The following is a 21,608-nucleotide window of genomic DNA, read 5'->3' as shown; positions in this document are numbered from 1 at the left end:
AGCCAGGAGTCATGTTGTGTGTTTACTAAGAGGTATCTCAGTGAGACAGGAAAAAGGGAGATGAAATAAGGGAATGCAGGAGAAAGGGATACCAAGTAGAAACATGACAAAAGAAAAAAAAATAGCTAGGTGCTGGTGGCTCAGGCCTCTAATCCTAGCTACTCAAGGAGGCTGCTATCTGAGGATCATGGTTCAAAGCCAGCCCAGGCAGGAAAGTCCATGAGTCTTTATCTCCAATAAACTACTCAGAAAAAGCTGGAAGTGGTGCTGTGACTCAAGGGGTAGAATGGCAGCCTTGAGTAAAAGAAGCTCACGGACAGTGCCCAGGCCCTAAGTTGAAGCCCCAGGACTGGGAGAGGGAGGGAGGGAGGGAGGGGAAGGGAGAGAGAGAGAGACAGAGAGAGACAGAGAGAGGAGGATGCTGCTGAGGTCTTTAATGTCAGCCTTTTTGTACTTGGGTAACAGTGAAGGTAACTGTCACAAATTAGGATCATTCTTAAAAGGGCTAAATGAAATCAAGGATAATCACCAAGTGTCCACTAGCTAACTCATACATGGCTAATATGTGGAATATCAGACAGTGGCAGATTATTCTGCAATAGAATGCAGATCAAACACATCCTGCCAAATAGAAGAAACCAGACAAAAAAGGCCACAAATTGTTCGATTCCATTTCTAGGAAATGTCCAAAAGAGATAAATCTAGAGAAAACAGATATGTGGCTGCCAGGGGCTGAAAATAAGGACAAGGAGGGACTGCAAATGGACCTACAGTTTCTTTCAGGAGTAATGGAAAGTGTTCTAAACACCAGATCACAGTGATGGATGCAAAAATCTGCAGGTTTACTAAAAAAAAAAATCATTAAATTAGTGTGCTTAAATTAGTTGGTTTTTAGGGTGTTATAAATTATGCCTCAATGGGGCTGGGGATATGGCCTAGTGGCAAGAGTGCTTGCCTCGTATAAATTATGCCTCAATAAAAAATAAATTTAAAATGTATCTTTACTCTGTCTGGCTATAGTTTATGACTTGGGGGCACAAATAGTAGCACCCCAAAAGTCTAACAAAAGGGGGAAAATCGCAGTGGCTGTTGCAGAGGATGGGGGCTGTTCATTCTGTCATTCCAGTGCAGAGTTCCATGGCAGCCTGCCTCAAGCCCAGTGACAACATGTCCAAGTAGAGCAACTCTGTCCTGAGGCTGCCCAGCAAACCCATATCATAGGTTCACATTTGTTAAAGCTACATTACCACAGTCACTGAATATAACTACAACATGAGGACTTCAAAAACCCATCTTACATCACAGCCCTTGTTAACCAACATTACTACCTACGAGTCTATACTTGTAAGGCTGGGAACTCTTGAGGACAAGGACCATAATCATTTGGTGCTTGCAGTCCACTCTAGATCACTGTCGAAAGAATTTTTAAAATTATTGAAACCCAATGGAACGATGTAAGTTGAGGGTATGGATAGGATTGGGAGAGATGAGGGAGGACGATGGAAGGGGTGACAATCGCCAAGATGTATTATACTTACTCATAGTCTGACTTGAATTGAAGCTCCTATGTACAACTGCTTAAAAAAATAAAAATAAGTGGAACTCTCTGAAATAATGAAATCAAGGACCATGGATTACTCAAAAAACAGACAAAAAAAAAATCAAACCCACAAACAAGCCTGCCACCCTGTATTGGAAACAGGCCAGGCACATTCCATGGGCTAATTCTCACAACATCTCATGTTGTAATTTCATTTCTCAGTTGAAGAGTTGAGGCTCAGAAAGGTTGCGTGATTGGTGTGGGTGGTGGAAAGGATTTTTAGATCAAGATTTCCTGACTCCTTTTCTTCTTCTTATTATTACCATCACCATTTATTAGACTCTTTTTGTTGACATCTCAGTAAGAGCCAACTTCCAATACCCATTGCTATTTATTTTTAATTTTTTTATTACAAAGATGTTATGCAGAGGGTTTCCTTGACTCCTAAATCCAAGCTAATTTCATTATATCTGACTGGATTCCTGTTTTGCAGTTTTAGCTTGCTTCTGATTTCTCTGGCTCGTATCAAACACACACCAAAGGATTATAAGTGAAAAATTCAATACTTTTTTTTTTAATCAAGCATTGCCTCTAATTGCTTTGTGACAGTATGAACAAATAGAGTGAAAAGGTGGAGTATGCCAAGGAGATCTCAGGTGAATAGCATCAAATGAAAGAATAGTTTTGTTGCATCAGAAATCTTTCCTAAGGGCTGGAGCTCAGTGGTACAGTACTTGCAGAAGTATGCCTAAGAGCCTTGATTCCATCCTTATGGCTCAAAACAAAAATCTGTTCTAGGAATAAATTGGACCACCCATTCCTACCTCAGCTTTACTTAATACCTCTAAAACTTTATGAAATTCTCCTATGGGAAGAAAATAAAACAGACAGGATTCTTTACTGGACACTTTTTAATGAAAGTATGATCTAAACTTACAGCTTCCAAGGGGGCTGTAATGGCTTTGGGCATCATTATTGTACACGTCCCCTCTCAGTGAGTGGCAGACAGGAGGAAAGCTTACTTCTTTAGCGGAGAATTCTCACATACAGGGTCTGGAAGTTTCCATAGTCCTCCCTTTTAGGGTTTGCTGATGGTCTCCACAACCTTAGACCCCATTCTTTAGTTTGGGGGAACAATGGGGCCCCTTTGATATGACTGATCTTACTCTATATGGGAGCTAATCAACCATGTATCCTTCTAAGGAATGGACCTAGGTTATAACAGACAATATTAGGGCCTTGTCAGCTAGACCTCAGGTCTCCAGGGCTTTTGGCTCAGGGTTGTTTCCTCTTATGCTCTTTCTTAGCAGAAGTAAACAATTTACTAACATCCTAGGTGCCCAGAGTGGAGGAAAGATTATAAATATAGTTCCAATCTAGTTCTCTATCTATTCAACATCATAATCCCTACCTGCTTCCCTTCAGTTCCAAGAAGACTCCAGGCAAGTTGCTCTCATAGTCAAGCTAGGGCTTTATCACAACTAAACAATCTGAGATTTATCCAAAGTCAAATATGTCATATTGTATTTATTTTTACATGGATTTGGCCTTCTGTTCTGCCCACCTGCCTTTTGTGGCCAGACAAAAATGGGGTAAAAAAAAAATAGTTTCCTGCCTTTCTCCTCACCCCACCCCCACCCCTCCAGCGGCATTCTAGTGTGGTTGCTGATAAAAGGCTAAGATGAAACAAACTCCTTCAGGGGCTGGGAATATGGCCTAGTGGTAAAGTGCTCGCCTCGTATACATGAAACCCTGGGTTCGATTCCTCAGCACCACATATATAGAAAATGGCCAGAAGTGGCACTGTGGCTCAAGTGGCAGAGTGCTAGCCTTGAGCAAACAGAAGCCAGGGACAGTGCTCAGGCCCTGAGTTCAAGCCCCAGGACTGGCAACAAAAACAAAACCAAACAAGAAACAAACTCCTTCAGACTGTGAACTGGAGCGCAAGAGTCTGAGGAAACTTCCCAAGGTTCTTCACTCCCCTAATGCTCCCTTCTTACTGTTGTCTGGCTCCAGCACCAAGCACCAAGCTCACACAACAAAGAACTCTTCCCTTCTACCTGCTTTGAGATAATATGATGCACTGTACCCTCAGAGGGTAGGTGATGGCAGACCCTGTGAACTATGGCTTCCATCTCACTCTCTGTCTTATATTTTTCCTGGGAAACCAGCTACCATGCTGTGAGGACACAAATATGCAAGCAGTCTCACCTGGAAAGCCCTTCTGCCAGCAACCAGCACCAACTTTCCAGGCATGTGAATGAACCACCTTGGGACCATCCCATTCACCAATCAAGCCCCCTAGAAGACTGCCGCTCTGACTGACCTCCTGACTACAATCTGAGGAACCCCCAACAATCTGCAATCTGAGCCCCCAACTCATGGAAAGCTGACATAATAAATGTTTATTGTTGAATCCACTTAATTTGCTGTACCTTGTTATGTAGCAATAACTCATAAATACAGAAATCAACTCAGTTATGTAACTAATAATGCACATTTGTTCAAACAATCACTCGATTGTCCTTGTTGAACTCTCAGAATAGAAGAGTAATTGCAATAAGAAGGAAGTAAAATATATACCTTTTCCTCAATAGCCTCAAGGAACTGGTTCCAGAATAACCCTATACTCCCCCCCACCACACACACACCAAAATTTTCTCATATAAAATGGTATGATATTTACATATAATCTATATCCCCCAATATGCTTGAAATCTTCTCTAAATTACATACAATACCTAGCCCAATGTCAATGTTCTAGAAATGATTGTTAAGCTGTATTGATTAGGGAATCAAAACAAGAAAAATGTCTTCATGTATCCAGTTACATTTTTTCAAATCATTGTGGTCCAACTTTGGTTGAACACATACATTCATGGATAAAGGTCAAGTGTATTTAAAATTGTTTTTTCCCCCCAAATATAAATATGTTCAACTGGGCACCAGTAGTTTACACCTAGTTACTCGGGAGGCTGAGGCTTAGAGGATCCCATTTCAAAGTCACCCTGGGCAAGGAAAGTCCACAAGATTCCACCTCCAAAATAACCAGCAAAAAAAGCTGGGCTCAGTTGGACTCAAACATGTCTCAAGTGGTAGAGCCCCCACTGAACAAGCATGTCAAATGAGAGTGCGAGGCTCTGAGTTCAAGTCCCAGTAACTGGCACAAAAATAAACTTAAATATATTCTTCAACTTTGGTATTATTATTGTCTTTGCTCCATGTTACTTTCTTAACATGAAGAGCATCTAAGCAAGCTGATGGCTTTTCGGTACCACATACCTCATTTACAGCTTGAGTCTGAAGAGTGGAGTTGTTTTCTTTCTTCAGACATAAAAAAGAAAAAAGACATTCTAATTCCAGATTCTTTTTTTACATTTATTTTCTATTTGTTAGTATAACTTTTTTCCTTTATTGTCAAAGTGAAGTACAGAGGGGTTACAGTTTCATATGTAAGGCAGTGAGTACATTTCTTGTTCAACTTGTTACCTCCTCCCTCATCCCTGCCTTCCCCCTCCCCCTTTCCCTCTCTCTCTCTCTCCCCCACCCCCCACTAATTCCAGATTCTACAATGAGATAAAATAGGTTGTGTCTTCATATGGAACTTAATGTCAAAGAAAAAAACAACAACAAAGGAATTGTGCCAAACTCTCCTATATACTTTATCTCCTAAAATGGAACTTGTATTTGATTTTTAACAGTTCAAAATCTAATGACTGGCCCAGGAAAATCAGAAAGGTTGTTTTATGTAATTTAATTACAAATAAAGAGAATAATAAATGTTTCGGTGGTGATGGGACAATATGCTTTGACTTGCTAGTCTTAGGTGAAATGTTAAAGCTCAGTTTTAGGAGAAAAATAATGTTGTAAGCTCACATATTTTAATAAGAGGATTGGGATAGAAGTATAAACCTCTAGACTGTTTTGTGTGGAGGGTAGTTACTTATAAGTAATGCATACATCTGGAAAAGAAAACCCTAGGGACATTCAGATACAGCACTCCTTAGCTGTTCTCAGCACCAGCAATAAGGATTTCCAGTCATTTCCACAGCTGACAGACTGACAATTGGATTTGTGGAGCAGTGACCCAATTCAGTCATTCAGAAAGCAAAAAAGCACAAATATGTCACCACATGAGCAAAAATAGGAAAACTGACAGCATATGAAACACAACAGTGAAGAAAGGAAGAACTAACTGTAGGACTGAAGGGGACAATGGGGACCCAGCACTTTAAGGGCGATAAACAGAGTCATAAACAGATGGAAGCTTGTCTTAACCCCATGATATCCTGGCTGGCACTGAGACCTCTCAGCTCTCTACCTATTGAAGCCCAGGGATCACTTCATGATGGAGTCGGCACTAACCAGCCTGCTCAAGGACAGCTACCTTTGGGCATCTTTATTGCCTTCCCAGGACACATTTGCTGCCTGTTCACTGAAACAGAGCTTCTTTGAATAATTGTCTTTTAAAAAATAATACATGGACTGGGCACCAGTGGCTCATGCTATATCATCCTAGCTACTCAGGGAGATGGAGATCTAAGGATCAAGGTTCAGAGCCAGCCTGGGCAGGAAAGTCCATGAGACTCTTATCTCCAATTAAATACAAGAAAATTGGAAGTGGCACTGTGGCTCAGAGTGGTAAGAGTGCTATCCTTGAGCAAAAGAAACCCATAGACAGTGAATGTCCAGGCCCTAAGTTCAAGCCCCATGGCCTACAATAGTAATAATAACAATAACAATATATGGTATTTTGCACTGAATTTTTTCTTAAAAAAATTTTTTTTTGCCAGTCCTGGGGCTTGGACTCAGGGCTTGACCACTGTCCCTGGGCTTCTTTTGCTCAAGGCTAGCACTCTACTACTTGAGCCACAGTGCCACTTTCGGTCTTTTTTGTTTATGTGGTGCTGAAGAATTGAACCTAGGGCTTCATGCATGCTAGGCAAGCACTCTACCACGAAGCCACATTCCCAGCCCTTAAATACTTTTTAAATAAAAAAAATGGCAGACATGAAGTGTACAGAGAGAGAGCCAAGGAGAGTACCAAATGCCTAAAAGGACCCAAATTGCAAAAAATATTGAAATTTGACAAACTGTAACTTATTTGCATGACATTTCTGAAATATACAATATGCTATTTATATGTATGTATATGTACGTGCCAGTCTTGGGTCTTAAACTCAGGATCCAGTCACTGTCCCTAAGCTTTTGTGCTCAAGGCTAGCATTCTGCCACTTCCTTTTGGTTAATTGGAGACTTGTCTCACGGATTTTCCTTCCCCGGGCTGGCTTCAAACTGTGATCCTCAGATCTCAGCCTCCTGAGTAGCTAGGATTACAAGCATGAGTCTCCAATGCCCAGCTCCAATATGCTATTTTGAATCTATTGTCATTGTCTTCGCTTAAATATAAAGTGTTCCACAAAGGCTCACGTGTTAAACTGGCCATCAGTGGCTGTATTTGGGGAGATTCTAGAAAGATTTAGATGTAGGGCCTACCTGGAGGAAGAAGGTATGTTGGGGGAGGGACTTTGTATGTATTTGGTCCCCTCCTTGGCTCTCTCTCTCTCTCTCCACTTTATGTCTGCAAAGAGGTGAATAGAATCCTGTCACATGATCCCATCACTATGATGGGCCTAGAAACAATACAGATGCCTGCAATGGGCTGAACTCTGGATCTATGAGCCAAAATAAACCCTTCCTCCCTTAAGTTGTTCTGTCAGGTGTTTTGGTCCAATGGACACACATGTAACCAATTCAGTCACGATAATGTGCACTCTCTCACTCAAAAAAATGTGTTTCCTGGATAAATGTTTCCTTGAGAAATAACTTTCTATAGTGATAAACCTTAAAAACAGTGGACTCATGCTAACATTGGGTATCTTGGGGAGGACCTTGCTTTTATTATTTCTTATATCATGAGTATTCCTTGAACATCAGGTATAATGTCTCACTCTTTTCCCTAATGGGACCTTGCCTATTGCGACCTTTTTTTACATTCCCAACCTTTAGCACCATGCCTAGACCTCGATGAATATGTGTTGAATGAATTAATTACTAGGATATATCATAGTTTCATTTATCCTTGATGGTGGCACATTGAGATTGATTCCAGCTTTTCCACAATTATAAATAATGCTGCAGTGAACTTTCTTTGATGAATCTTTGCACCCACTTCTCATTATTGCCTTGCAATAAATTCCAAGAGGAAGAAGTATAAGATCAAAAGCTTTGATTGCCAAATTGTCCTTAAGAAAAATGGATAATTCCCTGTCTTCCTGCCAACATTTCCTTCCTATCTTTCTTTCATTCATCTGTTACTTTTTTTAAATGATATTTTTCTCATGAGAACTGAAGTTAATGCCGGCAAGCATTTTAAAAGTACTCTATCCATTTTGATTGAATAAAAACAGCTCTTGAACACTATATATATGTCTGTTATATTAAACTGTACCAGTACTTTATCTAGAGGTGAAAGGTTACTCACACCACTGTTAAGTCGTTTATATTTCTTTGACTTGCTCAGCTTTCTAAATTTAATAAGAGAAAACATGATTATTTTTCTTCTTGAGAGCGAGTGAAAGAGCCAAGATTGACCTCTGCTGTGGAATAAAGTAACGGGGCGGGAGGGGGGGGTGGCAGGGAAAAGGGTGGGAAAATCACAGCCTTAGAGAACCACAGCAGGCTAAATGCTAACAGGTAACAACACCTGAGGAGGTCTTGAGAACAGTGTAGGGTGGGGAGGAGGAAATTAATAGAAATAAAAATGGCTTATTTTGAATGGTTGCCTATATGAAGCAAAGACAGTGTCCATGGAGATAAAATGTGAGATCAGAACGTGAGCCACCCAGGGATGAGGCTCCTGGGTCACAAACTGAGCAGTATAAGTGACCAGGCCTGTGAAGAGGGGGGAAGGCGGGGAGGAATGGAACGCTGAAAGAAGAAAGGAGGGAACAAAATGAGTAGAAAGAGAGAAAAGAAGGAAAGGAGGAAGGGAGAGAGCGAAGGAAGAAGGAAAGATAGGGAAGGAGGGAGGGAGGAAGGGAGGGAGGGAGAGAGGGAGGGAGGGAGGGAGGGAGGGAGGGAGGGAGGAAGGAAGGAAGGAAGGAAGGAAGGAAGGAAGGAAGGAAGGAAGGAAGGAAGGAAGGAAGGAGGGAGAGGAAGGGAAGCAGTGGCTGTGCACTCTCTCTGAGTCCTGATTGTCACTGACTCTTGACTCTCTTACCTCATCTGGGCCTCAGCTGTACCGTGATGGACTAGATTCTCATTTCCAAAGTTTCAGCCCCATCATGCTATGAAGTATAGGCACAGGTGTGGCTTTTCTCCTTCATACCCTGACAAGTACAGCAAACAGAAAGCATGGCTTTTCAAAATGGGTCTTTATATAAGAAGTACTTTTTGCATGGACTTCCCTAATATTATAAACAGATGTGAGTCATTTATTAAACTTACAAACAGCAAAGCCCCATAATGATGGGCCTCCCCAGGACAGCCAGCTATTCTTTGGCAGAATTCCAGCAGGAAATTTTCTGGTGTCGGCTGTTCTTTCCTCTTGGAACCACACAGTATCAGAGCATGTTTGAATTATTTAAATATGCCCCCAAGTCTGTACTCCATTGTCTAATCATTTCAAAGGACTGTGCTTCTATAAATCATAGCAAATGTCTAAGATCTCATTCTCCCACCCACCCCACCCCCCCAAAAAAAAAAAGAATTCAGGCACAAATACTCTGGACTATTGAGGGAAAATGTACAGCCGGAACAACATTGCATGATGGAAGCAAGTTTTTATTTGAAAGGTTTATGTTAACCTGAGATGAGATAGGGCAGCCAGGTGGATCGACAGGTAAAAATGTGTGTATATTGGTTCTGAATTAGTCTAGTTAAAATGACACAACATTTTCATAAGCTCAACAACAAAGATAATATATGAGGCTATGTGGGCAACTAAAAGCCATGGTTCGCTTTATTATGAAAGAGTGAGCTTTTTTTTTTTTTTTGGCCAGTCCTGGGCCTTGGACTCAGGGCCTGAGCACTGTCCCTGGCTTCTTCCCGCTCAAGGCTAGCACTCTGCCACTTGAGCCACAGCGCCGCTTCTGGCCGTTTTCTGTATATGTGGTGCTGGGGAATCGAACCTAGGGCCTCGTGTATCCAAGGCAGGCACTCTTGCCACTAGGCTATATCCCCAGCCCAAGAGTGAGCTTTTTTGACATCTTAACACCCTGTATGCTGATGGATCCCAGACCTCTGTGTGATCCATTTCATCCTGATTTTCATAGGAAAGAGGAAGCAGTTGGAAAACTAAAGGCTTTTCTCTAGCTTTGGGAAATCTACAAGACTGGACAACTTTTAAATATTCCACCGGTCTTAGTCAGATTATGGAGGACCAGTTTCTTCATTAGCTACTGCCAGGAATTAGACATACTCATGGAGAGGGGCAAGCAGGAACCAAACATTTCTCTGACCTTGGCTTTGCTAGTGGAGACTTGGACTCAGGGAGAAGGACTGTCAGTTTCAGCCTCTGTGGAGACAAAGAACAGAGCTTCTCCCAATGTGGGTGTCTCTCTTCCCCAACCCCCCACTCTGCAGCCATGGGGTCCTCTGAGCCCATCTTGCACAGGGAGCGGAGTGGGTACATGGGAGGATATAGGGAAGCATCCAGGAACATGATTGCCATCAACAGAAAACAGACTGCAGAATGCTTAGATTTGCATACAGCAGGATGGCTGGGGAGCATTTTGGGGAACCACATCTGCGAGCTTGCAAGGTCAGTTGGGTAAATGGGGGATTGTGATGCAGTCTCCCAAAAGATCTCCAAGGAGCCAAAGGGAAGCTCCAATGCTCCCAACCTCAACCATGTATTTTCTGCATATTGGCTGTATTGGTACAGAGGGGCTCAGATGAGAGCTATCAGCCATCACCATTCCCTAACGGCTGAGGAAAGGAATCTCCATCAGTGCCACAGCACATGAGATACATTCCAGTCACTCAGGAGTTCACACTCCCACCAAGGAAGGAAGACTGCATTCACTGTGTACAATATGGTAAGTCAGACATTCATATAGACAGCAACAATAATACATTTTATACGTGTGTAAGGAAATGATAAAAAAGCTAGAACTGAGTTTAGGAGTTATTTGGCCCAATCTGCTCAATATGCAAATAAGAATCCTCTGTTGAAAGGGAAAGGCTGCTTCCAAAGTCACTAAGAAGCTACCAGTCCAGTCTAGTTTCTTGATTTCTCTTTTCTCTTTCATGAACTGCCCCTCCTGGGTTGCTTTTCATAGGATTTGTCTGTGTACGCTTGAGTAGAATCAAATAAAGTAAAAAACAGAATGCTCCAAATGAGTCCTCAATAGCAGAATAATTAAATTCAATCCAATATCTTTGGTTACAACCTTAAAAAAAAAAACAAAAAACAGCAGTGTCAAGACATGACTGAGATTCCACTCAGGTTTTGAGTAATTTTATGTTTCACCACTTATCTGTCTGTTTGTGGTAATGTGGGAGGCCACCATCTCTTCTGAAGAAAAAGACTGCTCCAGTCATGGTCATTTTGAGAAAATGAGAAATAGTTTCTGAGTCTGTCCCTCCAAAAAACTACCACAGACAAATAGACAAGAAACCACCAGGGCCAACAACAGAAGACCACACTGGTGGCATCCAGCCTGGGTCAAGGTTATGAGGTAAACCATAGCTGTCGACTAAAGTGGTGTGTACCATTTTCCAAATGAGAGCATGGCTTGCCAAGGGCCTCATTTTCTTCTAGAACCTTCCAGCTCATTTTCCCCGTCCACATGTTAGTTATTACAACTATGTGGAAGAAATCTTATATATCATGGGGACATAGAAAAGAGATTTGATGACAAGAAACTTAGTCAATATTAAAGATCTAACTGTATATGCATGTATTAGAACTAGGGAAGGGAAAGGGAATACCAAAATTGAGAGACAAAGGATAAAAAGACAAACTATTCCAAAAGCAATACTTACAAAACCATTTGGTGTAAACAACTGTACAACTCATGGGGGGGGGGGAGAGGGAAAACGGGAGGGGGAAGGGAGAAAATGAAGGAGGAGGTAACAAGTTGGATAAGAAATATACTCACTGCCTCACATATGAAACTGTAACCCCTCTGTACTTTACTTAGACAATAAAGCAAAAAATATTAAAGATTTAGGTTGTTTGGTAAGTTACTCACTCATCATTTCTGCAGCCATTCATGCAATAGGTATTTGTTCAGCACTTACTTCATACTAATCACTGTTGTAAGAACTGAAAACATGGGGCTGGGACTGTGGCTTAGTGGTAGAGTGCTTGCCTAGCATCCATGAAGCCCTGGGTTTGATTCCTCAGCACCACATAAACAGAAAAAGCCAGAAGTGGTGCTGCGGCTCAAGTGGTAGACTAGCCTTGAGCAAAAGAAGCCCTGGGACAGTGCTCAGGCCCTGAGTTCAAGGCCCTGGACTAGCAAAAAAAATAACTGAAGATTTGAAGATTAATAAGACATGCTTCTCTAGGAACAAAGCCATCAGGAAGCTTCGTCTGATAGACAAGGAAGATACCAAGTTCAAGTGTTATAATTTAAAAAAACTTACTGGGGCTGGGCACTGGAGGCTCACATCTGTCATCTGAGCTATTCAGGAGGCTGAGATCTGAGGATCACAGTTCAAAGCCTTTGGGGGGAAGGTAGTCTGTGAGACTCTTATCTCCAATTAAACACTAAAAAGCTAGAAGCAGAGCTGTGGCTCAAGTGAAAGAGTACTAGCTTTGAGCACAGGTACAGTGCCCGGCCCTAAGTTCACACTCCAGGAAAGAAACATACACACACACACACACACACACACACACACACACACACACACACACCCCACAAACTTACTAGGGATGTCAATCATGGAACAGAAAATCACTGAGGATGTCTGTTGTACAAAGCAAGGTCATTCGTTTTGTTTGACATAAAACGATTTGGCTTGAACTCCACCCATCATCTGCTTACTCATTCAGAAAAACATCTTAGAAGAATTCCATATGCTTAGCACAGTGCTAAATATTGGAAACAGAACGACTCTACACTGTTTTCTAGAAAGTCTTTAAAACATCAATATGTTTTCTTCCCTGAATGGCAAGGGCCCCTCCCAAGTATCCTATCAATCCCACCCCATGTGTCATGCCAGATCTCTGAGGTAGAATCAGGTCTTGGGCTTCTTCATTATCCCAGGGACCCTGCCTGTCTTGATCCAACTTGTCATCTCTGTTCTGGGCCCGATAACCATACTGATAGGACACTCTCCTTGTTCTTTGCTACTGGGTCATTCTAGTGGCTCTTCTGGTCTTATCTTCCTCCTCTGGAATCTGAAAACTAAAAACAAAACAAAAAAATGTCCTCCTGGTTGGATTTTTCTCTCTGGTCTTCTTCTACAGCCTAGTCACAAATTGGAGAAAGGGCTATCTCAGGTTACTTCACTATGTCTACCTGTTCTGGTTCTCTGGAGAAAACTATGCGGCATATGGGGGTATATGCATATACACACTTGAGTTCTTTCTTTCATAAATGACTCATTATCCAATCCAAGGGCTAATACTGGAGTGAGCTATTTGGTGGGGAAATGGGAGTGGCCTGGGGTGAGATCAGATCACAATCTCAGCACTGAATAAGATTGTTAGGGCATTCATTGTCCCTCTGGAGATAGATGTTTCCTACATTGTGCAGGTAGCCACTTCTCATTTTTCTCCTAATGTCCTCTGAAGTCTCAGATATCTACTCCTAGTATCTTGTCAAACCATCCACCCTTGTTTGATCCTTGCTATTCTATCCTCAGTGCCTCCCACCCTTTAGCAGTCTGTCCTCTTGCACCAGCCCATTTGCCCACACTTTTTCTACCCTCTATTTCCTCCATCACTTCCTGAGAGGCTCTAGAGAGCAAGCATTCTCATTTGTTTCTCCATGGTAGAGTGTAAAGCAGCTCCTGCAGGACACATTCAACATAGAATGGCAGGAAGAACACTGATTGAAATGGATCTGCCTCTCCTGTGTAGTGAGCAGATAAACCCTCTGACCAAACTGGAGTTGTACTGTAAACATCTACACAGGCTAATGGGTTGTGGTTTGTAATTCTTAGGGCAACACCTCAGAGACAAACAACAAAGCTGAGGTTCTTCTAGGTGAGGCTCGGTGGTATGACTGTGAGTCTGAACCCTCAGCACCTAACAATGGGCTTTCCCAAACATGGTGTCTAGACCAGCTGCATCATTACCACCTGGGTCTCTGGAAGAGATTCAGTGAAGCTGGAGTCCTTGCAGCCATGTCTGTACACTTGAAAGTGTAGCTCTGTGAGGCTAGGTTTGAAAGATTCTGATTTTTCCTAGAGGAATGTCCAATACCTCCCTCCAGCCTTCCAGCTACACAGTACCTCTCTACTGGGACTTATCTGCAAGCTGGAAACAGCCACCTTTCTGGGGATTTCAACTTACTGTTTCATGACTGTAGCACACCAACTTAATCATCTTTGCAACAGAGGTTCTGACTAATGAAAATATAGAATTATCTGAAGATTCCAAACATCTGCCAAATCTCAGTGGAATCATCTTTTGAGACAAACGGAAGCGAATCAAACGTTTCTGAAGCAAGACTTCTAGGAGGTGTATCTAGGAGGAATAGAAACATTCAAAATGTTGAGACAGGTAAGATAGGAGACAGTTCCTTCTAATCCTGCAAACGTAGTTAATCTTAAACTGTCCACACCAGTCAGCTCTGGGCAACAGAATACAGGACAATAGAGATCCATCTGTTTCTCTGTGATGGGGATTAGCTTTAAGAGATGGAGAAAAAAACAAACAAACAAACATAAAGCAAAGTCTTTCCTCATTTTCCAAACTACTGGAGTCTGTAACTCTGAGGGAAGAGATAAGATGAAAAGAGATGCTTAAAAACCTCTTATCAACAGAATTGATTTGGATATCTGGTATATCTTCTCTAATCTTAAAGGGGAGTATCAACTCTCTGGTTTAGGCAGAGGCTATATTTTATTCTGGGAGGGAAAATGCCTTGCTCCAAATGGAGCCTAACACACTCAGTAAGCAGATATAAACTTCACTTAAAGAAATAGTTAAGGGTTGAGAATGTGGCCTAGTGGGAGAGAACTTGCCTAGCATACATGAAACCCTGAGTTCAAATCCTCAGCACCACATACACAGAAAAAGCCAGAAATGGTACTGTGGCTCAAGTGGTAGAGTGCTAGCCTTGAGCAAAAAGAAGCCAGGGACAGTGCTCAGGCCCTGAGTCCAAGCCCTTGGACTGGCAAAAAAAGAAGAGAAAAGAAAAAAAAAAAACCCCAAACTTATTAACTCTGCTGTGGCAACCCAGATAATATTTCTCCTATAATTATTAGGTAATAGGTACTCTTAGAGCTTATAATTAGAAGAGGGATGGAGAGATTTCAAAAAAAACCCTGAAGATGTCAAATGAGATTCTAAGCCAGTATTTTCATCACTGGTTGTGAATAAGAGGCAGTTTTTAGAAAATGTAGTTTCCACTTCCACTTTGTTCCCAGGAGAGGATACACACATTTTTTAAAAGAAGGAAAATGTATGGATTTACCAGTGTACAGGATCAAGGAAGCTGAGGAAGATTTATTTTGTTTATCAACACATGTGGAACAACTTGTTTGCTAAAATTTCTTCTGCTCTTTAACACAGACACAATTGGGTTTGCTGAGTGTGAAAGCTGAGCAAATGTGACACCAGTTACTTGCAGGTGCCGACAGGAAGTCAGGATCACTTATGAGGGAGGGGAGTAGTATCTCAGCAATTGACTTTTGAGCACCAGGTGCTATCTACTTTGGTCTGCTTGAAGAAAATCTAGATTGCTGTAAGATGGAGCGTAAGTGATTTAGAAGCTATTTCTGCTTTACTTCCTCAAATGTTCCATTCCTTACTCATTTAAAATATTTTCAGCGTGGCTATGGTGGCTCATGCCTGTACTCCTAGCTACTTAGGAAGCTGAGATCTGTGGATCATGGTTCGAAGCCAGCCTGTGCAGTAAAGTCTGTGAGACTTTTAAACTTTTTTTTTTTTTGGCCAGTCCTGGGCCTTGGATTCAGGGCCTGAGCACTGTCCCTGGCTTCTTTCTTTTTTTTTTGCTCAAGGGTAGCACTCTGCCAGTTCAGCCACAGTGCCACTTCTGGCCGTTTTCTATTTCATGTATACAAGGCAAGCACTCTTGCCACTAGGCCATATTCCCAGCCCCTGTGAGACTCTTATCTCCAATTAACTGCCCCCAAAAAGCTGGAAGTGGAGCTGTGGCTCAAGTGGTAGAGTGCTGGCCTTGAGCAGAAAAGCATAGGGACAGTGCCCGAACCCTGAGTTCAAGCCCCAAGACTGGTACAAAGCAAAACACAAAATATTTTCAGTTACTTATGATCTACTCAGAAGTAAGTAGGACAATGTGTAAAAGCCTAGGGAGTGGTTCAGACAATATGAGCATTAATTCAGATCCCAGGCACCAAAGATAAAGAACCGCCATGTTGACCTTTGCTGGGGGGACACAACACCTCTAAATCTAATCTTGGTAAAGGAAGACAGATTTATTATTTTTTTGCTGGTGTGCAATGAACTTCGGTCAATTTGGCTCCAAAACCAGAGGCTACTAGTGGGTGACTTTAAATTTAGAAATAACTTTTCAGGTCTAGTAGAAGAGGCTCAATTTCAATTACTAAGATTACTGATATCAATTTTACCTCCATCAGTTAAGTTGAAAAAATAGTTGACTAGATGATAGAATAGTTAGTTGGCTTTACTAAATAAATAATAAATGGTTTAGAAGTTTTTTGTTTTTTTTTTCTAGTCCTGGGCCTAGGCACTGTCCCTGGCTTCTTTTTGCTCAAGGCTAGCACTCTACCACTTGCGCCAGAGGGCCAATTCCTGCCTTTTCTGCTTATGTGGTACTAAGGAATTGAACTCTGGGATTTATGCATATTAAGCAAGCACTCTACTGCTAAGCCACAGTCCCAGCCCAGTTTAGAAGTTTTTAAATGGTTACAAAAACTGAGGCACTGTAAAATGAAGTGTCCAAAATTGACTGGTGTGAAGACTGGTCTTAGCAAAGAAGTCTAGGATTGATGTCTTTTCTTATTAGGGGAAAGGGTTTGATGGAACTGAGACTGAACAGTGCTAGCTGGCTTAACATGCATAAATGTACTTCTTCACTCTGAACAAAGATTTAGCTGCTGTTCTAAAAAGTGACAAGACTAAATCAAGGCTATTAACTCCACACTGAAGCATCCCAAGATTATATTGAGAGCCTAATACGATAATGATCCAAGAAAAAAAAATCTCAGCAACTAGCCAAATAGAATCTTTATTAAAGAAGTATTAATTGGGGACTGGGGATATGGCCTAGTGGCAAGAGCGCTTGCCTCGTATACTTGAAGCCCTGGGTTCGATTCCCCAGCACCACATATACAGAAAATGGCCAGAAGTGGCACTGTGACTCAAGTGGCAGAGTGCTAGCCTGGAGCAAAGAGAAGCCAGGGACAGTGCTCAGGCCCTGAGTCCAAGCCCCAGGACTGGCCAAAAAAAAAAAAAAAAAAAAGAAGAAGAAGTATTAATTGAGTACTTACTATGTGCCAGGCTCTCTTTTAGGCACAAATGGAGACAAGAATCTCATTCTTGTGGAGCTTGCCTTAAAATTAATGGCTTCTCAGGGGTGGGGAGTATGAGTAGGGGATACACGGAGGATGGGTTAGATAATGGAGAATCTTGAAATTTAGGTAAGGGTGGGTGGAACAAATTGATTTTCAAGTGTTTGCTGGAATGTCATTGGACCCTGTGAACTGAAGTGGGGGAGAGGAAGACCACTTTAGTTATAGCCAATTTTTCCTCTTACATAAACTTGAGCTATAACAAAATAGTTTTACCAGGAAATATACAACAACAAAAGCAGATAAATTCCAGTCTACATCTCTACTTTTTAATGTTAAGTCACATGCTTAGGAGATTTAGGAGTGTTACCTAAATCTTCCCTCTGCTTAAAAATGATAAAAATCTGGGAACTCTACAAGTTGGGTAAAAACAAAAAGAATAAAAGGAAATTTCGACATAAGGAAGTCTTGAAGGTTAGTTGGGTTTTGTGAAAGTCTCACCACTCTCACCTATCCAAAATCATTGCCTAAGGACTAGGAGTGGCTAGGCTCATGTGACTACCAGTATTCCCAAGGCTCAGAATGTGTAAAAGCTAGACAGGAGTCACCATTTTAATTCCCATTCCCTGTATGGTGATCAGAAAATGTACTGTTCCCCTCCCCCTTCCATTTCTTCCTACTTTAACTCTGCTCTCTGCTTGGTAAAACTTAAAAAAAAGTCTATCATTTTACTTTCAATAAATGAAGGGACAATTTAAGTGGCTTTTGTTTTGTGGTTTTTTTTGTTTTTTTTTTTTTGTCGGTTGTGAGGCTTGAATTCTGGGCCTGAGCATTGTCTTTGAGCTCTTCAGCTCTATGCTACTGCTCTACTACTTTTTTTTTTTTTTTGGCCAGTCCTGGGGCTTGGACTCAGGGCCTGAGCACTGTCCCTGGCTTCTTTTTGCTCAAGGCTAGCACTCTGCCACTTGAGCCACAGCGCCACTTCTGGCCGTTTTCCATATATGTGGTGCTGGGGAATCGAACCCAGGGCCTCATGTATATGAAGCAGGCACTCTTGCCACTAGGCCATATCCCCAGCCCTGCTCTACTACTTTGAATCACAGCACCAATTCTGGTTTTCTTTTGGTAAATTGGAGCTAAGAGAGTCTCACAGACTTTCCTTTCCAGGCTGGCTTTGAACAGTGATCCTCAGATCTCAGCCTCCTCAGCAGCTAGGTTTACAGGTGTGAGCTACTGGCGCCAGCTGGGTGGCATTAAATTAATGAGTTTATTACTACTTGTAAGGTTTGCCAGAAAGGAAACCCACCTCATGGTTCAGGCAGAAAGGAATTTATTGGGAGAAAAACAAACTGCCAGCCTACACAAGATGGAGGCATGAGGAGACAGATGGGGCAGGAAGAAGGGAAAAAGAGAAAAGAGCAAGAGAGGATAAAAGAGAAAAGGAAAGACAGCAGGGACCGTGTTGAGCCAGAATATATAGGAAAAGGTGGGAGAGTGGGAGATGTGGCCAGGTAGATTGGATGTGACCTCAGAGAAGGGGAGGTAACTGCCTCCAAGTGTGCCAGTTACCTAGGTAACTAGGATACTGGGTACAGACTTAAAGAGGTGGGGGGGGGGATCTGCAAGGAGCCCTCCTGGGGATGAACCTTACATTACTGAAATCAATAAAGCATGTGCTATTTTTTTTTTTTTAACAATTTCCCAAGGTAGCATGCTGCCATCAAAAGGTGATGATTTGGGTAAATGTTTGGGTGAATGTTTAAAACAGTGTGAACAGAAAGAAGCATTTTAACTGCAACTAGAAAAAGTCTGTGCCCTGTAACTTTTAGAACTCCCTTAAAGGGCCAAGCAACTGGTTTTCTGATTATGTTTTCTTCTTCTTCTTTGCTTTAGAGGTGTATTCTCTGCAAAGAGAGTATGTTACGAAGTTACAGTCAAGGCTTACAAAGACCTCTGAGGCTCTAATACCACCAGATTTATCAGTCTTGATAAGGGTAAAGTTCCCCTGGTGGACCTTACAATAAGGACATATATTTTCATATGCAGTGTTGTTTTATCCACTATTCCGTTAGAGTTAGTTTACAAAATCCATTCACTCTTGGGTTAATAGTGACAAGAGATTCTTCCTCAGAGAAACAATAAAGTCGTAATAGTTTCATCTCAAGTAACTAAAGAGATTTGTTATCTATTTCTTGGGAAGAAGGAGTCTACCCTGGCCATTCCAAACTGAGAGCGGGGGGCGGGGGGAGTGTAAGGCTCCCAGAAAGGAACCCTGCCACCTGGTTCAGGCAGAGAAGAGTTTATTGGAGGTGTGGGGAGCAAACTGCCAGCCCACACAAGATGGAGATATGGGGAGACAGAGGGGCAGGAAGAAAAGAAAAAGAGAGAAAGAGCAAGAGAGAGTAAGAGAGCAAAGGAAAGAGAGGAAAAAGGAAAAAGAGTGGGTACTTGTATTGAGTCAGATTATATAGGGAAAGGCGGCAGGTATGGCCAGGTGGATTGGATGTGACCTCAGAGAAGGGGGAGGTAACTACATCTAGGTATGCCAGTTACCTAGGTATCACAGGTACTGAGCACAGACTTAAACAGATAGGGGGCATCTGCTTGGAGCCCTTCTAAGGGTGGACCTTACAGGGAGGAAGCCAAGTCTTTTTTTTGCCAGTCCTGGAGCTTGAACTCAGTCAGGGCCTGAGCACTGCCTCTGACTTCTTTTTGCTCAAGGCTAGCACTCTACCACTGGAGCCACAGCACCACTTCTGGCTTTTTCTATAAATATGTGGTGCCAAGAAATCGAACCCAGGGCTTCATGCATACTAGGCAAGCACTCTACCACTAGGCCATATTCCCAGCTCGCCAAGCCTTTTCTTATTAAAACCTTTAGAAATTACAAAAAAAAGAAATGCAATTTTCTCTTTGGGTAAAATTAGAAAGTAGAACTAAAAGCAAAAAAAGAAGGGGGGGGGGGGCTGGGGATATGGCCTAGTGGTAAAGTGCTTGCCTCCTATACATGAAGCCCTGGGTTCGATTCCCCAGCACCACATACATAGAAAAAGGCCAGAAGTGGCGCTGTGGCTCAAGTGGCAAAGTGTTAGCCTTGAGCAAAAAGAAGCCAGGGACAGTGCTCAGGCCCTGAGTCCAAGCCCCAGGACTGGCAAAAAATAAATAAACAAACAAACAAAAAAGGAAAACCACCAAACACACCAAGGAACCTTGTAAACACTCTGATTAGTCCTGCCTTTTCTGTTTCTCCCATACCTCATAGTTTTAAGCAGAGGGTTCATATGGTATATGCTTTGTGATTTGTCTTCTTTCCCCCTTCAGTGACCTTCAGTGTTCCATTTCATCCAATAGGACTTCCTAATGACTGTACACGTTAAGGGGTTAGGTATGTGTGTATATAAATTTCTATATATACATGGTGTTGTGTATATACATATATGGTGTGAGTGTACAGAGTTTCATATATACATATATGGGGTATAGGTGTGAGTTAGGGGTATATATATGGTGTATGTCTATAACTGACTTCATTCAAGGCATGGTAAGTAGTAGAATTTAAAATGGTCTTAATTTAGTAACACATACACCTCCTCCCACCCGCCCCTCTATGTGACCTCTGACCCACAGAGTTCGGGGTGTGACCACGGAAAGGACGGGCTCCCGCCATCCGCGCTGCCTCAAGACCCCGCGTCCGGGTTCTCTGGGGGGAGGGAGGGCGAAAGGACACCCCGCGTCCTCCAGGGCCAGGCCAAGGGCTCCCTGCAAATCACTCTGTGGACCCAGGAGCCTCCAGATCCTTGGTGTTCCCCCATTCCCGGTCCTCTCACACGCCAAAGCCCAACCTCAGGAGAGCCGGGGCCACCCTGCGCCTCCTCTCTCCACGACAGCTCCAGGGACGCGTGGCCCTTCCCTCGCAGAGCCTCTGGGCCCGGCTCCGTGGGAACCAGGGCGCAGGCGGGTCGCCGGCGCCGGTGCCAACCCGGCTCGGGGTGCCGAGAGGCGCCGGCGCCCACCAGAGCCGCGTCGTCCCCGAGTGATGACGCGCTTCCTGCGCTCCCGGCGCTCGCGGGCCGTGCGCTCGCGCTCGCCCTCGGCTCTTGTTCCGCGCCGGGAGTCGGCGGCGGCGGCGGCGGCTGAGGCGGCTGCGAGAGCGGAGCGGCGGCCGGGCGCGCGGGCGGGGGGGACGCCGGCTGCACTCCGAGGCAGGCGCTCGGCAATGACACAGTAAATGCAACCCCCGGTAAGGCGCACGGCTCGTTCGGGCTTCCCTCTTCCTCGGGCTGCATGCACGTTGCATGAATTTTCTTCGTGGCTTTTCCCTCCCCTCTCTCCAGAAGGAAAATGTGGGTGGCTTTTTTTTTTTTTCTTTCCCTCCCTTCTCGGTTTTGCATCTGGTAAGTGATGTCAATGCAGGGGAGAAAAAAACCCT

General features: G+C 43.0%; 1 protein-coding gene across 1 annotated transcript in view; it reads left to right on the top strand.

Moving 5' to 3' along the window:
• The first annotated feature begins 21,296 nt into the window (after positions 1 to 21,296).
• Positions 21,297 to 21,608, top strand: part of Tln2 (talin 2) — a 321,645-nt gene continuing 321,333 nt past the window's right edge. Inside the window, exon 1 of the mRNA XM_048332637.1 lies at positions 21,297 to 21,419. The gene's annotated coding sequence lies outside the window, so the exon portion shown is untranslated. The remainder of the gene's footprint in view (positions 21,420 to 21,608) is intronic.

The sequence above is a fragment of the Perognathus longimembris genome, chromosome 23, assembly GCF_023159225.1.
Source record: "Perognathus longimembris pacificus isolate PPM17 chromosome 23, ASM2315922v1, whole genome shotgun sequence".
Lineage (NCBI taxonomy): Eukaryota > Metazoa > Chordata > Mammalia > Rodentia > Heteromyidae > Perognathus > Perognathus longimembris.
The sequence above is the reverse complement of the archived record's forward strand: the minus strand, read 5'-3'. Positions and strand labels throughout refer to the sequence as shown.